The following is a 7,189-nucleotide window of genomic DNA, read 5'->3' on the forward strand; positions in this document are numbered from 1 at the left end:
TCAGCCGCCCCTCAGGCCTGGCGGGGGCCTCAAGCTGGGGCCGCTCTGCTGTGGTACGAAGGTCCGCGTTGCAATCCCTGTCCGCCTCGAGCAGTTCGCAGGTTTGCTCTAGCGGAAGCCCCGCTAGAAATCCCCCTTCTCCGGGTGCTGCTGGGCGCCGTGACCCGCGGGGAGCAGCGCCCGCCGGGCTGGAGAGCCCCGGGAGTCACCGTCGAGTCCGCTGACGATGGTCTGACTTGTTCCCCCGGGAGCCAGCAGCGGGCTGGGCTTTGCCAGAGCACAGGCACGGCGCAGCCCTTCCCTCAGCGGGGCCCACAGCTACACCGCTCAACGGGGCCTCTTTCCTTCAGCGCCCCCGCCTGAGCCCCTTGGACCCCGACTTCTCCTGGAGCTGTGCGGGCGCCGCTGCTGGCCTTTCCAGCATCGCCAACTCTCATGATTTCATCCCAGCCAGGTTTTGTAACGTTCAGTGATTTTGTTTCTTAACGCCCCAGCCTCCTGGAGTCTTGCGAAAGATTGTTTTGTAGATGGGCAATACTGCTGGCTAGATGGTTCCTGTCTCTAGCACAGGAATATTGATGTGGGGGAAGGGCTTCCTTTCCTTCTCCACATCACCCCCTTAACAGTCTCAGTGGCGACTTTCCCATTGTACCTACCTTGGGCAAGTGGGGAGGGAGCAGAGCAGAGATGTGTGTGAGAGAGAGACCCCCGCACCAGTCAGCAGAGCTGACCATGCACAAGGGAAAGAGTAAGCTGCCTCCCAAAAACAGAGGAAATAACTTAGGCCTTGTCTATACTACACAGTTTTGTCAACAAAATGCAGCTTCTGTCAACACACACTGGAGTACACTCAACAGTGCTCCTCCCACTGATTTAATTCCCCTGCTACGCCCACAAAATAAAACCCCCTCAAAGAGCGGCATAGAGCTTTTTGCAAGGTAGTTAGAGTGATACAATGCCAGGGTAGACAGTGCACTTCTGTGTGTTGCCATAATTGGGCTCCAGGAGGTGTCCCACAATGGCCATCATGACCCTTCTGGTCAGCAGTTTGAACTCTGCTGCCCTGCACTCAGCCACCTATTTAAAGATCCATGAATTGTAGAACTTCCTCTTCCTGTTTGCTGTGAATGGACTGTTCCAGCTGACCATGCTTGCTTTCTGCAACAGATGTGCTCCCACATGGAGTACACCAAAGCTGTTGGATTTGCTGGGTCTGTGGGGAGAGGAGGCTGTTCAGTTGCAGCTTCACTCAAACTGTAGGAACTTTGATATCTACTGGCAGAGTGGTCATGGCATGCAGGAGAAGAGCAATGAAAGGGACATGCAGCAGTGCTGTGCTAAGATCAAGGAGCTGAGGTGGCATACCAGAAGGCAAGTTAGGGCAACAGTTACTCTGGTGCAGTGCCGATGACATGTCACTTCTACAAGGAGCTGCACGCCATCCTGGGTGGTGACCCCATCACCAAGAGCCCCATGGATACTTCGGGGGGACTGGAGGCAGCAGCCAGTGGAGTCAACCCTGAGGATGAAGTGGTGGATGAGTAAGTGGAGTTGGAGGAGGATGTGGGACATGTGACAAGGTCATCCAGTGGTGTGGCAAGCCAAGGCCTATTTTCGACTCCAGAAGGGTCTAGCCAGTCCCAGCACTGTGACTCTGGCACTTATGAAGCAGGAGAGGCAAGCTCTGTTAAGCACGCATTTTGCTTTGATACTTCACAGTCATAGGAGACTGAGGTCTCATTTTCTTTGTTATAAGGTAGAGGAGGGATAAGGGATAGAAATTAATAGAGCCTATGCAGCTACACAGTGAGGGCCCAGTGGAAAAGTTTGGTAATGTATACCAGGATGTCCCAGGAATCCTCCATAGAGATCCCTAGGAAACGTTTGTGTAGGTACTCGGCAACCCTCTGCCAAAGATTCCTTGGCAGAGCTGCCTTGTTTCTGTCCCCACTGTAGGAAACGTTGCCATGCCAACTGGCAATTATTTCTTCAGAGACCAAAGCAGCATACAGGTGAGCAGCATACAGACTCAGTCTGAAGCTGCACACATGCAGGAGATGCACCCTGGCATCTTGGGTTACCCGCAGGAGTGAGGTATTGGGTTTGAGTACCCCAGCCTTTGGAAAAGGGTACCAATATTCAGAATATCCTCTTCGCAAACCACCCATATCCTTTGTCCCTTCTTGCTCATTCCCCCTTCCTGACCCTCCACGCTGCCTGCCAAACTCATCATATTTGGGACTCTCATCAAGCGGTGTGCTAGCAAAGGGACAGTGAGAAAGAGGTGTGTGTGACTTTTGTGATTCACGGCTTTGAGTGCACTCTCAGTACCGTCTCTGTTCATTGTTTCTTTAGCTTCTGCAGATGTGCCCTTGAGGACCAAGCCCTACACACTGGTGGAACACCTCTGTCAGAAAAGGAAGCGAACCAGGAGGAGTAAGGAGGAGGCTATGTTTAGAAAAGTGCTCCTGTCAATAGATGCAGCACATAGCGAAACAAGAGCATGGAGAGAGACAATTAACGAAAAACTCAGGTTGGATAGCCTGGAAAGGAGACATGGACTGGATCAGATGATAGATGGACAGGAGTGGATGATTAAGCGACTGGAGGGCCATAGGTGCTCAAGTGCCTTGTAGTGCAGTCTGAGCACATCTGTGCACGACTCCCCCTGCAGCCAAAACAGAATGCCGTTCCATGCTCTCCCCAAACTCCCCCCCATACATTCCTCACATGTTCCCATTCCGTCACAGCACCCCTTGGGCCTGGTTTTATGATGAAAGCTGGAGTTACACACAGCTGTGAGAACCTGAACCGAGAGACTGCTCCTCATTGCCACGTCCCCTGTTTGCAAAAATATATGTTTTAATCTTTTAAGTAAAGCCTAATATTTGAAACAAAATGAGTCTTTGTGTCATGCACATGGTAGTTGCTGCTAAAATTCAAATACAGTGACTATAGGCAGGAACATTGGCTCACTACAATTAAACCTCAAGAAGCAAGCATTACCGGGGTCATTTAAGGCAGCAAGTAAACATTGCCTGACCGAATACATCACATAAAGACTGGTGCTCGTTGTCAAAATGCTCCTTCAGAGCCTCTCTAATTTTAATAAGGAGGACTTGTGGCGCCTTAGAGACTAACATTTATTTGAGCATGAGCTTTCGTGAGCTACAGCTGTAGCTCACGAAAGTTTATGCTCAAATAAATTTGTTAGTCTCTAAGGCGCCACAAGTCCTCCTTTTCTTTTTGTGGATACAGACTAACACAGCTGCTACTCTGAAACCTCTCATTTTAATAGTGCCCCCAACCCGTTGTTCCCCTGTGATTGCTCTGGTATCTGGTTGCTCAAAATCAATAGCCAGATGATCCACCTCAGTTCTTCACCCCTGGGGAAACTTTTTCCCCGGTTGGTTCATAAATGTTATGCAGCGCACAGCATGCTGCTATGACCATCAGAATATTTTCCTCATTGAGGTCTAACCTGCCGAAAAGGTGGCACCAGTGACTTCTTAATCTGCCAATGGCAGATTCAGCGGTCATTCAGGACCTGTTGAGCCTGTTGTTGAAGCGCTCCTTTTTCTGTCTAGGCTCCTGGTGTAAGGCTTCAAGAGTCTTGGGTACAAGGGGTAGGCTGGGTCTCCCAGGATCACTATGGGCATTTGCACATCCCCCACTGGAATCTTCTGCTATGTAAAGAAAGTCCCAGCATGCAGCTTTCAATACAGTCCAGTGTTCCTAAAGATGCATGCATCATGAACTTTCCGTGACCAACCTGCATTGATGTCAGTGAAATGGCCCCAGAGATCCACCAGTGCCTGCAAGACCATGAAGAAGTAGCCCTTTCGGTTGATGTACTCTGTCACAAGATGGTCTGGGCCCAAAATTGTGATATGCATGTCATCCGTTGCCCTGCCACAATTAGGGAATCCCATTGCTGCAAACCCATCAATTATTTCCTGCTCATTACCCAGAGTCACAGTCGTTCGCAGCAGGAGGTGATTAATAACCCTGCACATTTGCATCACCGCAACCCCTGTGGTGGAATTTTCAACTCCAAACTGATTTGCAATTGACTGGTAGCATTCTGGATTTGCCAGCTTCCACCCAGCGATTGCCACTCGCTTTTCCACTGTGAGGGTAGCTTTCATTCTGATGTCCTTGCACCGCAGGGCAGGGGTGAGCTATGCACACAGTTCCAGGAAGGTGACTTTCCTCATCCAAAAGTTCTGTAGCCATTGCTCATCATCCCATATGTACATCATGATGTGATCCCACCATTCAGTGCTTGTTTCCCGAGCCCACTACTGATGGTCCACAATATGCAGCTGCTCCATGAATGCTAGCAGCAATCATGAATTGTTTCTTTCCATTGCACACAGCAGGGCAGGCACCACAGATTCACTTTCTGTTTCCCAGCTCATGAAGTACAGCAGGACCAGCCACATTGTGTCCATAAGGCTCATCACCATACTGGCCAGCAGTTCAGGAACCATGCTATCAGGCAGAGATGGTAGGTGCACAGTTTACAAGGAGCTGTTAAAAAGTTATGCCAAAGGAAGTCAGAAGCCCATGAAATTATGGGATTGAAAGAACTGCATCATGGGACAGTGAGCACACCCCTATGATGCACTGTGATCCATTCCCAGATCTTCCAGTGGCAGAGGGTGAGCTGCACAGTGGGATAGCTACCCATTGATGCAATGCTCTCTCTGTCAATGCAAGAGCACGGACTGTGGACACGTTCTGCTGACACAAGGAGTGTTATATGGACATGCACAACTGATGTAATTAAAGTGGCATATGGTTGTTGACATAAATTAAATCGACTTAACTCTGTAGTGTTGACAAGGCCTAACACTCTTCCAAGAGCAAAATGGGAACAGAGGAGGAATAGGGCTGCCAACCCTACATGACTGTCCTGTAGTCTCCAGGAATTAAAGATTAATCTTTAATTAAAATTAAGTCATGATGAAACTCCAGGAATATGTCCAACCAAAATTGGCAGTCCTACAAGGAGTAGTGACTCTGGGGGTACACCTATACTTCAATTACAAGACCCACAACACAGCCACAGCTGGCCCAGGTCAGCTGACTCAGGCTTGCAGGTCTTGGGCTGCTGGGCTAAAAATTCCAGTGTAGACATTTAGGCTCAGGAATCCTCCTCTCTCTCAGGAACAATTTTGTGACCCATTCTTTGTGTTGTAGTCAGGAGTAAAGAGGGAATAAGATGCCCCCTTGTGCTAGTGTACCCACACTCAGGGGAAAGCAGTCTCCACAGAGCTGCTGTGCCCATCTGCATACAGGTTGTGGGTTGAGTCTTGACTTCCCCCCTAAATGGCTTAAAAAGAGTAGTTACACTGGCATGTGGAGGAGCATATGCTGTGTCCTCTCATTCCAGTGCATTACAGACCTCTCACTCCATTGAATCAAGGAGATTGGGAAGGACATTGTGACTCCCAGAATCACAATCTCTCTCCAGGGCTGCTCCAGTGGCAGCACAACAATACAAACTCACAGTGTAGCCTATAATTTGTTCGGTAATATGGTTCTGGGCAGCAGCAATTTTTTAAAAGTTGTGTGGTCACATTTCCAAATGCTTATTTCAACAATGTCTGCATTAAACAGGAATTTTGTTAAAAGGCTGCCATAATGCTAACTTGGCCCATCCTTTCTGAGGGGTATGCCTAATAAGAAGTATAAATAACCACTCAAAGTCTTCTCATGTAGCATTCGCTGTATTCCAGAATTGCAGCTATATATGAGGAATGCACCAATATAATACTTGGATACAGTTCTCTACGGAGAGTCTCATCACTATTCTGGTGTCTGTGCATTGAGCTATCTGGATAAGTAAAGAATAAACATATTTCATATCTGATGTTTTTTTGATATACTACATTCCTACTAGCAACTGTCGTTGTTGCACTTTGGTCTTATGAATGCATACCTTTCTAGTTTATTTTGTTTATTATTTATACACAGTACAGTAGTTACTTAATTGACATGAGTGAGATGATTAAATGTGTTATGAGGAGGGGGATGCAGAAAGAACATAACTTATCCCAGTTACTATGCAATTTTAATGTTGTGTATGAACTATGACTCATGCAGCAATACATATTATCAGTGCTTCATGAACAGCCCATATTTCTCCATGCTTGCATATGTCCATCTTTCATATGTAAAACCATATGGTTGAATACTGATGAGCAAAATACCCTTGATACAGAACAGTAGCATATTTCTTTTCTAATTGAATGAGTGATCTGATATATTTATATAACACCTGTTACTCAGAAGCAGTCCAAAAACTGTGATCAGAGCCTTTACCTCAGAAGAGCAGCAGCTGATTGCAGAGCTGGCCAGATTCTGCCATCCTTGCTTATATATAGTAATACTCAATCCTCTGAGTAGTCCCATTGATTTCAGCCTTGCCCAGTTTACACACAGTCTTTGTTACAAAGGCAGAATTATATGCTGCCAAATAGGAATATAAAATGTAAGATTCTAGTACTATTAATGTTCATGGAACTGATACCAATACACAAGTGGGTTATGTGGGAATTTTTAATGTTTAATCTTCTTGTAAGCGCTCTTTTGCTTCCATATCCTCCTTCATCATGTTTTATCAAACTAATGTTTTTACCATAAAGTTTTGTAGGGAGAGGTAGGAGATAGCGGAAAACTTTGGCATTTATGCAATGGGATTTGCTTCAATCTAAGGAAACCCACAAAAATTTAAAATAATTTGGGGGATGTAAGAATTAGATAAGACCTTGGGAAGGTCTGGCCTATGACCTGTGCTTCTGTGCTTTAAAAGTCTCCCTTTCTCACTTTGTCAGCCTAACACAGCTATTTCACAAGAGAACGTCAATGCATGTCAAATATCTCCAACTATTGTTTTCTTTCCTAAAATCTTGTTTGGCTAATATGAAGAAAACCCTCCGGTACTTTTGATTTCCCACATGTTTTTATTATAACATCTTAGTGTATATCTGGTGTAAAGAATCTTGTTTAAACTTGATGTTTAATGTCTTTGTTCTAGGATTCTCCCATCTGCTTTTAAGACTCAGGTGCCAAACAGCAATCTGTAGTGTTTAATATCCTTCTGCACAACTTATTCTGTTTGTTCATTGAAATTGATTTACTTCATCTTGGCATCAATGCAACAGATCCAGAGGGAGTGCCA

At 46.4% G+C, this 7,189-nt stretch overlaps 1 long non-coding RNA gene across 1 annotated transcript; it reads left to right on the forward strand.

The window, feature by feature from the left end:
- The first annotated feature begins 6 nt into the window (after window positions 1-6).
- LOC142071188 (uncharacterized) lies at window positions 7-2,899 on the forward strand. Its single transcript, XR_012667229.1, has 2 exons — window positions 7-1,541; window positions 2,356-2,899. It is a non-coding gene; the product is annotated as an uncharacterized LOC142071188 (long non-coding RNA).
- The last annotated feature ends 4,290 nt before the right edge of the window (window positions 2,900-7,189 follow it).

This window comes from Caretta caretta, chromosome 2 (assembly GCF_965140235.1).
Source record: "Caretta caretta isolate rCarCar2 chromosome 2, rCarCar1.hap1, whole genome shotgun sequence".
Taxonomy (NCBI): Eukaryota; Metazoa; Chordata; order Testudines; family Cheloniidae; genus Caretta; species Caretta caretta.